Genomic DNA, 13,214 nt, shown 5'->3' on the forward strand with positions numbered 1-13,214 from the left:
ATATATCAGGAATCCAAGGAAATCATCTTTAGAAATCAGTCACTGTAGGGAAAATTCTTAACTTGATAATGGTTATATAGATATTCCTCAACTTAGTAACGACATTCAGCTTTACAGTGGTTCAATACTCATTCAGTAGAAGCAATACTTCAAATTTTGAGTTTTGATGTTTTCCCTGGCTAGCCATATGTCAAACAGTACTCTTTTTCAATACTGGCAAGCTTCAGCTCCCAGTCAGCTATATATACATTCATGAGAGTAAACAACTGATACACTTACATCCATTTTGTACCCACACAACCATTCTGTTTCTCACTTTTAGTATTCAGTTCAGTACAGTCGCTCAGTCGTGTCCGACTCTTTGTGACCCCATGAATCACAGTATGCCAGGCCTCCCTGTCCATCACCATCTCCCGGAGTCCACTCAGACTTAGATCCATCGAGTCCATGATGTGATCCAGCCATCTCATCCTCTGTTGTCCCCTTCTCCTCCTGCCCCCAATCCCTCCCAGCATCAGAGTCTTTTCCAATGAGTCAACTCTTCTCATGAGGTGCCCAAAGTACTGGAGTTTCAGCTTTACCATCATTTCTTCCAAAGCAATCCCAGGATTGATCTCCTTCAGAATGGACTGGTTGGATCTCCTTGCTGTCCAAGGGACTCTCAAGAGTCTTCTCCAACACCACAGTTCAAAAGCATCAATTCTTTGGTGCTCAGCCTTCTTCACAGTCCAACTCTCACATCCATACATGACCACTTGAAAAACCATAGCCTTGACTAGATGGACCTTTGTTGGAAAAGTAATGTCTCTGCTTTTGAATATGCTATCTAGCTTGGTTCTAACTTTTCTTCAAAGGAGTAAGCGACTTTTAATTTTATGGCTGCAGTCACCATCTGCAGTGATTTTGGAGCCCCCCATAATAAAGTCTGACATTGTTTCTACTGTTTCCCCATCAATTTCCCATGAAGTGATGGAACTGGATGCCATGATCTTTGTTTTCTGAATGTTGAGCTTTAAGCCAACTTTTTCACTCTCCTCTTAAACTTTCATCAAGAGGCTTTTTAGATCCTCTTCCCTTTCTGCCATAAGGGTGGTATCATCTGCATATATGAGGCCATTGATATTTCTCCCAGCAATCTTGATTCCAGCTTGTGTTTCTTCCAGCCCAGCATTTCTCATGATGTACTCTGCATATAAGTTAAATAAGCAGGGTAACAATATACAGCCTTGACGTACTCCTTTTCCTATTTGGAACCAGTCTGTGTCGTTCCATGTCCAGTTCTAACTGTTGCTTCCTGACCTGCATACAGATTTCTCAAGAGGCAGGTCAGGTGGTGTGGTGTTCCCATCTCTTTCAGAATTTTCCACAGTTTATTGTGATCCATACAGTCAAAGGCTTTGGCGTAGTCAACAAAGCAGAAATAGATGTTTTTCTGGAACTCTCTTGCTTTTTCCATGATCCAGTGGATGTTGGCAATTTGATCTCTGGTTCCTCTGCCTTTTCTACAACCAGCTTGAACATCTGGAAGTTCACTGTTCACATATTGCTGAAGCCTGGCTTGGAGAATGTTGAGCATTAGTTTACTAGCATGTGAGATGAGTGCAATTGTGTGGTAGTTTGAGCATTCTTTGGCATTGCCTTTCTTTGGGATTGAAATGAAAACTGACCTTTTCCAGTCCTGCGGCCACTGCTGAGTTTTCCACATTTGCTGGCATATTGAGTGCAGCACTTTCACAGCATCACATTTCAGGATTTGAAATAGCTCAACTGGAATTCCATCCCCTCCACTGGCTTTGTTCAGAGTGATGCTTTCTAAGGCCCGCTTGACTTCACATTCCAAGATGTCTGGCTCTAGATTAGTGATCACACCATTGTGATTATCTGGTTTGTGAAGATCTTTTTTGTACAGTTCTTCTGTGTATTTTTGTCACCTCTTCTTAATATCTTCTGCTTCTGTTAGGTCCATACCATTTCTGTCCTTTATCGAACCCATCTTTGCATGAAATATTCCCTTGGTATCTCTAATTTTCTTGAAGAGATCTCTAGTCTTTCCCATTCTGTTCTTTCCTCTATTTCTTTGCATTGATCACTGAAGAAGGCTTTCTTATCTCTTGTTGCTATTCTTTGGAATTCTGCATTCAGATGCTTATATCTTTCCTTTTCTCCTTTGCTTTTCTCTTCTCTTCTTTTCACAGCTATATGTAAGGCCTCCCCATACAGCCATTTTGCTTTTTCTGCATTTCTTTTCCATGGGGATGGTCTTGATCCCTGTCTCCTGTACAGTGTCACGAAACTCATTCCATAGTTCATCAGGCACTCTATCTATCAGATCTAGTCTCTTAAATCTATTTCTCACTTCCATTGTATAATCATAAGGGATTTGATTTAGGTCATACCTGAATGGTCTAGCGGTTTTCCCTACTTTCTTCAATTTAAGTCTGAATTTGGCAATAAGGAGTTCATGATGTGAGCCACAGTCAGCTCCTGGTCTTGTTTTTGCTGACTGTATAGAGCTTCTCCATCTTTGACTGCAAAGAATATAATCAATCTGATTTCGGTGTTGACTATCTGGTGATGTCCATGTGTAGAGTCTTCTCTTGTGTTGTTGGAAGAGGGTGTTTGCTATGGCCAGTGCATTTTCTTGGCAAAACTATCAGTCTTTGCCCTGCTTCATTCCACATTCCAAGGCCAAATTTGCCTGTTACTCCAGGTGTTTCTTGACTTCCTACTTTTTCATTCCAGTCCCCTATAATGAAAAGGACATCTTTTTTTGGGTGTTAGTTCTAAAAGGTCTTGTAGGTCTTCATATAACCATTTAACTTCAGCTTCTTCAGCGTTACTTGTTGGGGCATAGACTTGAATTACTGTGATATTGAATGGTTTGCCTTGGAAACGAACAAAGATCATTCTGTTGTTTTTGAGATTGCATCCAAGTACTGCATTTCAGACTCTTTTGTTGACCATGATGGCTACTCCATTTCTTCTGAGGAATTCCTGCCCGCAGTAGTAGATATAATGGTCATCTGAATTAAATTCACCCATTCCAGTCCATTTTAGTTCGCTGATTCCTAGAATGTTGACGTTCACTCTTGCCATCTCTTGTTTGACCACTTCCATTTTGCCTTGATTCATGGACTGGACACTCCAGGTTCCTATGCAATATTGCTCTTTATAGCATCAGACCTTGCTTCTATTACCAGTCACATCCACAACTGCATATTGTTTTTGCTTTGGCTCCATCCCTTCATTCTTTCTGGAATTTTTTCTCCACTGATCTCCAATAGCTTGTTGGGCACTACTGACCTGGGGAATTCCTCTTTCAGTATCCTACCATTTTGCCTTTTCATACTGTTCATGGGGTTCTCAAGGCAAGAATACTGAAGTGGTTTGCCATTCCCTTCTCCAGTGGACCACATTGTGTCAGACCTCTCCACCATGACCCGCCTGCCCTGGGTTGCCCCGCGGGCATGGCTTAGTTTCATTGAGTTAGACAAAGCTGTGATCCTAGTGTGAGTAGATTGACTAGCTTTCTGTGAGTATGGTTTCAGTGTGTCTGCCCTCTGATGCCCTCTTGCAACACCTACCATCTTACTTTGGTTTCTCTTACCTTGGGTATGGGGTGTCTCTTCACGGCTGCTCCAGCAAAGCGCAGCTGCTGCTCCTTACCTTGGCCGAAGGGTATCTCCTCACTGCCACCCTTTCTGACCTTCAATGTGGGATAGCTCCTCTAGGCCCTCCTGCGCCCACGCAGGCACTGCTCCTTGGACATGGGGTTGCTCCTCCCAGCCGTCACCCCTGGCCTCGGGTGTGGGGTTGCTCCTCCCGGCTGCCTCCCCAGACTTTGGTCGCCGGGTGGCTCCTCCCGGCCATTCCTGCACCGTCACAGCCTGGCACTGTCAGCTGCTGACCCTGACCTCGGACGTGGGTAACTCCTCTTGGCTGCCACCCTTTGGGCATGGGGTCCTCCCAGCTTCTGCCCCTGACTTCGGACATGGGGTAGCTCCTCTTGGCCACGCTTAGTGCGCTGGTTGCAGCCGCCTGCGCTTAGTGCGCTGGTCGCACCTGCATTGCATGAGATATTCAACACTTTATTAGAAAACAGGTTTTGTGTTAGATGATTTTGCCTAACTGTAGGCTAATGTAATTGTCCTGGGCACGTTTAAGGTAGGCTAAGCTAAGGTATGATGTTGGTAGTTTAGATGTATTAAATGTGTTTATGACTTTTGATATTTTCAATTTATAATGAGTTCATTGGGACATAACCACATTGTATGTTGAGGAAGATATGTCTAATGAAAACTTATAGCAAACTTTATACTTAAAAGAGAAACTTTATATTCCTCTTAATATGAGGAATAAGGCAAGGATGTCAATCACATATTGCTTTTAGCCTAATCCAGGAGCGCTTGACCAGTTTTACAAGAATGAAAATTGAGTAAATGTATAAAGACATGAAGGAAAAATGTAAAATTGGCTTTATTTGAAGATGATACAATGATCTTAAGTACAAAAATCAATAAAAAAAACTTACTAGGCCTAATAAGAAATTCAGCCAAAATGGTAATTACCAGTAGTTATTGTTTAGTTTCTAAGTTTGTGTCTGACCCTTTGTGACTCCATGGACTGTGATCTCCTAAGGTCCACTGTCCATGGGATTTCCCAGGCAAAAATACTGGATTGGGTTTCCATTTCTTTCTCCAGAGGGTCTTCCCGAGCCAGGGATTCTAATTCTGATTCTCCTGCACTGGCAGATGGATTCTTTTCCACTGAGCCACTAGGGAAGCTGGTAATTACCAGAGTAATATACAAAAATCAATATTATATTCAGCATGCAATAACCATCCAGTAAGTGTAAGTTAAGATAGCATTAATATTAGCAACAAAAAGTATGAAATAAGAACAAGTTATTTTAAACAGGAATACATAAAAACATTAAGAAAGAAATTAAACGCTAGTGAAGGCCATGGAAGAAAACAGAATCTGAATAAAGTTGAGACGTTTCATTCTCTCTACTGTGTTTCTTTGGGTCTTCCCTGATAGCTCAGTTGGTAAAGTATCCACCTGAAATGCAGGAGACCCCAGTTCAATTCCTGGATTGGGAAGAGCCTCTGTAAAAGTGATAAGGCACCCACTCCAGTATTCTTTGGCTTCCCTGGTGGCTCAGCTGGTAAAGAATCTGCCTACAATGCAGGAGACCTGTTTTCAATCCCAGGGCTGGGAATATCCCCTGGGGAAGGGAAAGGCTACCCACTCTAGGATTCTGGCCTGAAAATTCCATACGGTCCATAGGGTCGCAAAGAGTCAGACATGATTTGACTTTCACTTACTCACTGACTGTGTTTCTTTAATATTCACTTCAGTTCAGTTCAGTTCAGTCACTCAGTCATGTTGAACTCTTTGTGAACCCATAGACTGCAGCATGCCAGCACTCCCTGTCCATCACCAACTCCCCGAGTTTACTCAAACTCATCTTCATTGAGTGGGTGATGCCATCCAACTATCTCATCCTCTGTTGGCCCCTTCTCCTCCTGCCTTCATTCTTTCCCAGCATCAGGGTCTTTTCCAATAAGTCGGTTCTTCGCATCAGGTGGCCAAAGTATTGGAGCTTCAGCTTCAGCATTGGTCCTTCCAATGAACACCTAGGACTGAGCTCCTTTAGGATGGACTGGTTGGATCTCCTTGCAGTCCAAGGGACTTTCAAGACTCTTCTCCAACACCACAGTTCAAAAGTATCAATTCTTTGATGTTAAGCTTTCTTTGTAGTCCAACTCTCATACCCATACATAACTACTGGAAAAGCCATAGCTTTGACTAGACAAGACCTGTATTGGCAAACTAATGTCTTTACTTTCAAATATGCTGTCTAGGTTTGTCATAACTTTTCCTCCAAGGAGCAAGCGTCTTTTAATTTCATGGCTGCAGTCACCATCTGCAGTGATTTTGGAGCCCAAAATAATAAAGTCTGTCACTGTTTCCACTGTTTCCTCATCTATTTGCCATGAAGTGATGGGACTAGATGCCATGATCTTCGTTTTCTGAATGTTGAGCTTTAAGCCAACTTTTTCACTCTCCTCTCTCACTTTTACCAAGAGGCTTTTTAGTTCTTCAGCTTTTGCTTCATCCAGTCCAGCATTTCTCATGATCTACTCTACATAGGGTGACAATATACTGCCTTGCCATACTTGTTTCCTGATTTGAAACCAGTCTGACAGTCCATGTCCCGTTCTAACTGATGCTTCTTGACCTGCATACAAATTTCTCAGGAGACAGGTCAGTGGGCCTGGTATTCCCATTTCTTGAAGAACTTTCCAGCTTGAACAGCTGGAAGTTCACAGTTCATGTATTGCTGAAGCCTGGCTTGGAGAATTTTGAGCATTATTTTACTAGCGTGTGAGATGAGTGCAATTGTGTGGTAGTTTGAGCCTTCTTTGGCATTGCCTTTCTTTGGGATTGGAATGAAAACTGACCTTTTACAGTCTTGTGGCCACTGCTGAGTTTTCCAAATTTACTGGCATATTGAGTGCAGCACTTTCACAGCATCATCTTTTAGGATTTGAAATAGCTCTGTCGGGAGCCAGTGTGGGGAATCCAGCCCATGGCAAAGGTCTTGAGGGAAGGGGCCTGACAAAACGCAAAGGCGAGATCAGGCCTTGAGGAAAACTCCCTGGGCTTTCTCGAGCATCTACCCCCAAAACCAGAGTCTGCCTGCCTTACTGCATTATGCTTTCCACCTATTCTTTTGACATTACAGGGAATGCTATCCCGAACCACCTTTCTCTGGAAAAAGTTAACTTAGAGCTCCAGTTAACTCTCCTGCATATAAAAGGCGTGTTTCAGCTCAAACCCCTCTGATGGCTAACTTGCCTTACCCGGACTTTTACAACTATGCATGCGATTGTTTACAGCCCCCCAATGTGAGAGGCATGGGAAGCCTAAAACATAAAGCCTTTCAAAGTGTTAAAAGTTATAGTAGTGCAGTGGCACCCCACTCCAGTACTCTTGCCTGGAAAATCCCAGGGACACAGGAGCCTGGTGGGCTGCAGTCCATGGGGTCGCGAAGAGTTGGACATGACTGAGTGACTTCACTTTCACTCTTCACTTTCATGCATTGGAGAAGGAAATGACAACCCACTCCAGTATTCTTGCCTGGAGAATCCCAGGGATGGGGGAGCCTGGTGGGCTGCTGTCTATGGGATTGTACAGAGTCGAACACGGCTGACGCGACTTAGCAGCAAAGTAGTGCTGGTGTAGGATTTCATTATTGGGCCAATGCTTTTTGCTAAGTTCCCATATCTCTTATCCACTGTGCACCTGGGAGTACATTAGTTAACATAGTTAGAATGTAAGAAAAAAACAAATGTAGCCTTGAAACTAACCACATCAGACCTTTGAGCTAATTGGTTCTTTCTTTGTTGTAACTCCCTGTACCTTTGCTTCGTGAAAATGTAACTTTGTTTGATACTTTCTGAGGCTGACATAAATTAGAAATATAAAGAAAAAACACTTCAAGGGAAAATAAGTTTTCTGTTTGAGCAGCCTTTATCAAAAGAGGGTCATAAAATGTTTCACAGGCCTCCAAGGCCAGAAGATAATGTACACATCATTTGTGGGAAAGGTATAAAAGTCCTTTTGAAAATAAAGTTATGGGGCCTCACTCACCGAAGCAGCTTGGTCTTCCCGTGTCAATCATTCTCTCTCTCTACCTCTCATTCTCTTTTTCAGGCTGATCCCTTGGAGCATAGAGGCTCCCTGCATTCACTTATCTGCCCAGGTTTCTAAGATCTGAATGGGAAGACGTTCTGCGTCTTCACTCCCTCGGGAGACCGGGAGGGCACCTGTGGCCTCTGTGAACAGGGCAAACTTCTTGTCTTGAAGTTTTATTGGTTCTCTATGTAAACAAAGGAATATCAGCCTCTTTCTCTCTATTTTCTTATCTACAATGTTTTTTCCTAATCTCTCTTTTCTAATTAAATAGTTCTTTCTTAGGATGCCAACACTGTCTCCCCTTCGAATTCCCTGGATCCACCGGGACTGGACCCCAGCATAGCTCCACTGGAATTCCATCACCTACACTAACTTTGTTTGTAGTGATGCTTCCTAAGTCCCACTTGACTTTACATTCTTTAATATTATAGAATATTAATTCTCTTCCAGTTGAATGTAAACTAAAATTTATTATTATTTAGTTTTTATCCTAATTCGTTTGGAGCATTGCTAAATCAACCTTTAAAAACATAGACAAAGGAATGAGATTTGCCTTGCCAAATACTAAAACATACTACAAAGTCAGTGGAATAAAACCATGTGGTCTTGACTCCCAAACAGGAGACTGGTGGATCAGAATAGAGAGTTCTATATTTAGTGACAAATAATAGGCTGAGACAAATAATAGGCTTCCTCTTGGAGAAGGTCATGACTAACCCCACCATAGAGCTGCCAGAAATTACACAGCCCTGGGGAAACAGATTGTTGGAGGGCACAAACAAAACCTTGTGCATACCAGGAGAAAGGAGCAGTGACCCCACAAGAGACTGACCCAAACTTGATTGTGAGTGTCCAGGAGTCTCCAGCAGAGGCATGGGTCAGCAGTGGCCTGCTGCAGGGTCAGAGGCACTGAGTGGGGCAGTGCATGTGTGGGACCTTTTGGAGGAGGTCACCATTATCTTCATTACTTCCACCATAGTTTGGCCTCAGGTCAAATAATAGGGAATGAACACAGCCCCTTCCATCAAACAGAAAATTGGATTAAAGATTTACTGAGAATGGCACCACCCATCAGAACAAGACCCAGTTTCCCTCTCAGTCAGTCTCTCCCATCAGGAAGCTTCCATAAGCCTCTTATCCTTATCCATCAGAGGGCAGATAGAATGAAAACCACAATCACAAAACTAACCAAACTGATCACATGGACCACAGCCTTGTCTAACTCAATTAAACTATGAGCCTTGCTGTGTAGGGCCACCCAAGGTGGATGGGTCATGTTGGAGAGTTCTGACAAAACGTGATTCCTTAGAGAAGAGAATGGCAAACCACGTCAGTATTCTTGCCTTGAGAACCCCATGAACAGTGTGAAAAGGCAAAAAGATACGACACGGATGAACTCCCCAGGTCTTTCGGTGCCCAATAGGCTACTGGAAATGGGTGGAGGAATAACTCCAGAAAGAATGAAGAGATGGACCCAATGAAAAAGCACCCTGTTGTGGATGTGACTGCTGATGGAAGCAAGGTCCGATGCTGTGAAGAGCAATATTGCATAGGAACCTGCAATGTTAGGTCTATGAATCAAGGTAAATTGGAAGTAGTCAAGTACCATCAGGAGATGGCAAGAGTAAACACCAACATTTTAGGAATTAGTGAACTAAAATGGACTGGAATGGGTTTAACTCAGATGACCATTTTATCTACTACTGTGGGGAAGAATCCCTTAGGAGAAATGGAGTAGCCATCATAGTCAATAAAAGAGTCTGAAATGCAGTACTTGGATGCAATCTCAAAAATGATAGAATGATCTCTGCTCTCTTCCAAGGCAAACCATTCAATATCACAGTATTCCAAGTCTATGCACCAAACACTAATGCTGAACAATCTAAAGTTGAACAATTCTATGAAGACGTACAAGACCTTCTAGAACTAACACAAAAAAGCTGCCCTTTTCATTATAGGGGACTGGAATGCAAAAGTAGGAAATCAAGAGTTATCTTGAGTAACAGGCAAGTTTGGCCTTGGAGTACCTAACGAAGCAGGGCAAAGGGTAACAGAATTTTGCCAAGAGATCGCACTGGTCATAGCAAACACCCTCGTCCATCAACAGAAGAGAAGACTCTACACGTGGACCTCACCAGATGGTCAATACCCAAATCAGATTGATTATATTCTTTGTAGCCAAAGATGAAGAACCTCTTTTCAGTCAGCAAAAACAAGACTGGGAGCTTATTGTGCCTCAGATTATGAACTGATCATGACCAAATTCAGACTTAAATTGAAGGAATTAGGAAAAACCACCAGGTCATTCAGGTATGATCTAAATCAAATCCTTTACCTTTATACAGTGGAAATGGCAAATAGATTCAAGGGATTAGACCTGATAGAAAAAGTGTCTGAAAAACTATGGATGGAGGTTTGTGATATTGCACAGGGGGCAGTGATCAAGACTATCCCCAATGAAAAGAAATGCAAAAAGGCAAAATGGTTGGCTGAGGAGGCCTTACAAATAGCTGAGACAAGAGAAGTAAAAGGCAAAGGAGAAAAGGAAAGATATATCCATGTGAATGCAGAGTTTCAAAGAATAGCATGGAGAGATAAGAAAGCCTTCCTCAGTGATCAATACAAGGAAATAGAGGAAAACAATAGAATGGGAAAGACTAGAGATCTTTTCAAGAAGATTAGAGATACCAAGGGAACACTTTATGCAAAGATGGGCACAATATAGGACAAAAATGGTATGGACCTAACAGAAGCAGAATATATTAAGAAGAGGTGGCAGGAATACCCAGAAGAACTGTACAATAAAGATCTTCATGACCCAGATAATCACGATGGTGTGATCACTCACCTAAAGCCAGACATCCTGGAATGGGAAGTCAAGTGGGACTTAGGAAGCATCACTACGAACAAAGCTAGTGGAGGTGATGGAATTCCAGTGGAGCTATTTCAAATCCTAAAAGATGATGCTGTGAAACTGCTGAACTCAATATGCCAACAAATTTGGAAAACTCAGCAGTGGCCACAGGACTGGAAAAAGTCAGTTTTCATTCCAATCCCAAAGAAAGGCCAAAAAATGTTCAAACTACCTTACAGTTACACTCGCCAAATATTAGCAAAGTAATGCTCAAAATCTAATGATTCTATATTTTTTAGACTGTATTCCGTTTAAAGTTTTTAAATACTGAATATATTCCCCGTGCTCTACATTACATCCTTTTATCTTATTTATTTTATACTTAGCAGTTTGTACCTCTTAGTCCTCATGCCCTATCTTGCCCCACATCTCCCAGCTAGTATCCACTAATCTTTTCTGTATTTGTGAGTCTGTTTTGTTATATCCATTTTCTTTATTCCACATAGATGTGAAAACATTCAATATTTGTCTTTCTTTGTATGACTTTTATCACTAAGCATAATACCCTCCACATCCATCCATGTTGTTACAGGATGCTAGATTTCATTTGTTGCTATGACTGTGTAGCATTCCATTTATATATATATACATAGCATATCTTCGTTTTCCATTCATCTGTTATTGGACACTCAATTTGCTTCCATATTTTGGGTCTTGTATATAATGTTGTGAATATTGTAAATGCTGCTGTGAACATTGGGGTGCATGTATCTTTTTGAATTAGTGTTTTCATTTTCTTCAGATTATACCTAGGAACGAAATTGCTGGGTCATATGGTAGCTGTATTTTTAGTTTTTTGAGGAATATTCATGCTGGTTTTCATAGTGGCTGTACAAACTTGCATTCCCACGAACAGTGTATGAGGGTTTGCTTTTATCTACATCCTTGCTGTTGCTCGTTATTTGTTGTGTTTTCAACAATAGCCATTCTGCCATATGTGAAGTGATATTTCATCTTGGGTTTAATTTACATTTCCCTCATAATTAGTTGATGGTGCATATCTTTTCTTGTGCCTGTTGGGCATCTGTATGTCTCCTTTGGAAAAATAGCTACTCAAATATTCTGCCCATTTTTTAATTGAATTGTTTGATTTTTGATGTTGAATTTTATAACCTCTTTATATAGTTTGGAAATGAACCCCTATCTATGATACCTTACCTTATTCTAAATACTTTATTCCATTCAGTAGGTTTCCTTTTTATTTTGTTTCCTCATTTTTTAAGTTTTCAATCTAGTGGGGAAGTGCTTTCTCATTAGAGAAAAGAATGCTGAGTATATAAGTCTGTTTTCTGGAGCATTTCTACCTTGTGGAATTTAAGAATTGCTGATAAGAGTCATTCATTTATTGTTATCATTTTGTTGTAGAAGGTATGTAGTGTTCATCATACAGAAGACATATTGGGTGGATTTGCACAATATTTAAATTACGCATATCTTAGAAAAACTTTAAATTGAATTACAAATTGGGTGCTATTGCCAGAGAAAATTTGAATAGTAAGTTGCATTTGGCAGACACAAAAGAATCTACTCATTTCATACTGAAAGCTTTTGGCCAAAGGATAGCCTTTGTCTAGTCTACCAAATGGATCTCTGATCTGTCATAAGATTCAGTTCAGTTCAGTTCAGTCCAGTCACTCAGTCGTGTCCGACTCTTTGCGATCCCATGAACTGCAGCATGCCAGACCTCCCTTACCATCACCAACTCCTGGAGTCCACCCAAACCAATGTCCACTGAGTCGCTGATGCCATCCAACCATCTCATCCTCAGTTGTCCCCTTCTCCTCCTGCCCTCAATCTTTCCCAGCATCAGGGTCTTTTCCAGTGAGCCAGCTGTTTGCATCAGTGGCCTAAGTATTAGAGTTTCAGCTTCAACATCAGTCCTTCCAAAGAATACCCAGGACTGATCTTTAGGATGGACTGATTGGATCTCCTTGTAGTCCAGGGGACTCTCAAGAGTCTTCTCCAACACCACAGTTCAAAAGCATCAATTCTTCGGTGCTCAGCTTTCTTCACAGTCCAACTCTCACATTCATACATGACCACTGGAAAAACCATAGCCTTGACTAGATGGACCTTTATTGAGAAAGTAATGTCTCTGCTTTTAAATATGCTGTCTAGGTTGGTCATAACTTTCCTTCCAAGGAGTAAGTGTCTTTTAATCTCATGGCTGCAATCACCATATGCAGTGATTTTGGAACACAGAAAAATTAAGTCAGTCACTGTTTCCCCATCTATTTGCCATGAAGTGATGGGACTGGATGCCATGATCTTAGTTTTCTGAGTGTTGAGTTATATAAGCCAGAGTTTTCACACTCCTCTTGCACTTTCATCAAGAGGCTCTTTAGTTCCTCTTCACTTTCTGCCAGAAGGGTGGTGTCACCTGCATATCTGAGGTTATTGATACTTCTCCCAGCAATCTTGATTCCAGCTTGTGCTTCCTCCAGCCCAGCGTTTCTCATGATGTACTCTGCATATAAGATAAATAAGTTGGCTGCCAATATACAGCCTTGACGTACTCCTTTTCCTATTTGGAACCAGTCTGTTGTTCCATGTCCTATTCTAAATGTTCCTTCCTGACCTGCATACAGATTTCTCA

The 13,214-nt window shown here is 41.6% G+C and overlaps 1 protein-coding gene across 3 annotated transcripts in view; it reads left to right on the plus strand.

The window, feature by feature from the left end:
• The window catches only part of OPHN1 (oligophrenin 1), a 567,594-nt gene that overhangs the window by 211,561 nt on the left and 342,819 nt on the right, over window positions 1–13,214 (plus strand). The window lies entirely within an intron of this gene.

The sequence above is a fragment of the Oryx dammah genome, unplaced genomic scaffold, assembly GCF_014754425.2.
Source record: "Oryx dammah isolate SB20612 unplaced genomic scaffold, SCBI_Odam_1.1 HiC_scaffold_23, whole genome shotgun sequence".
Classification (NCBI taxonomy): Eukaryota; Metazoa; Chordata; class Mammalia; order Artiodactyla; family Bovidae; genus Oryx; species Oryx dammah.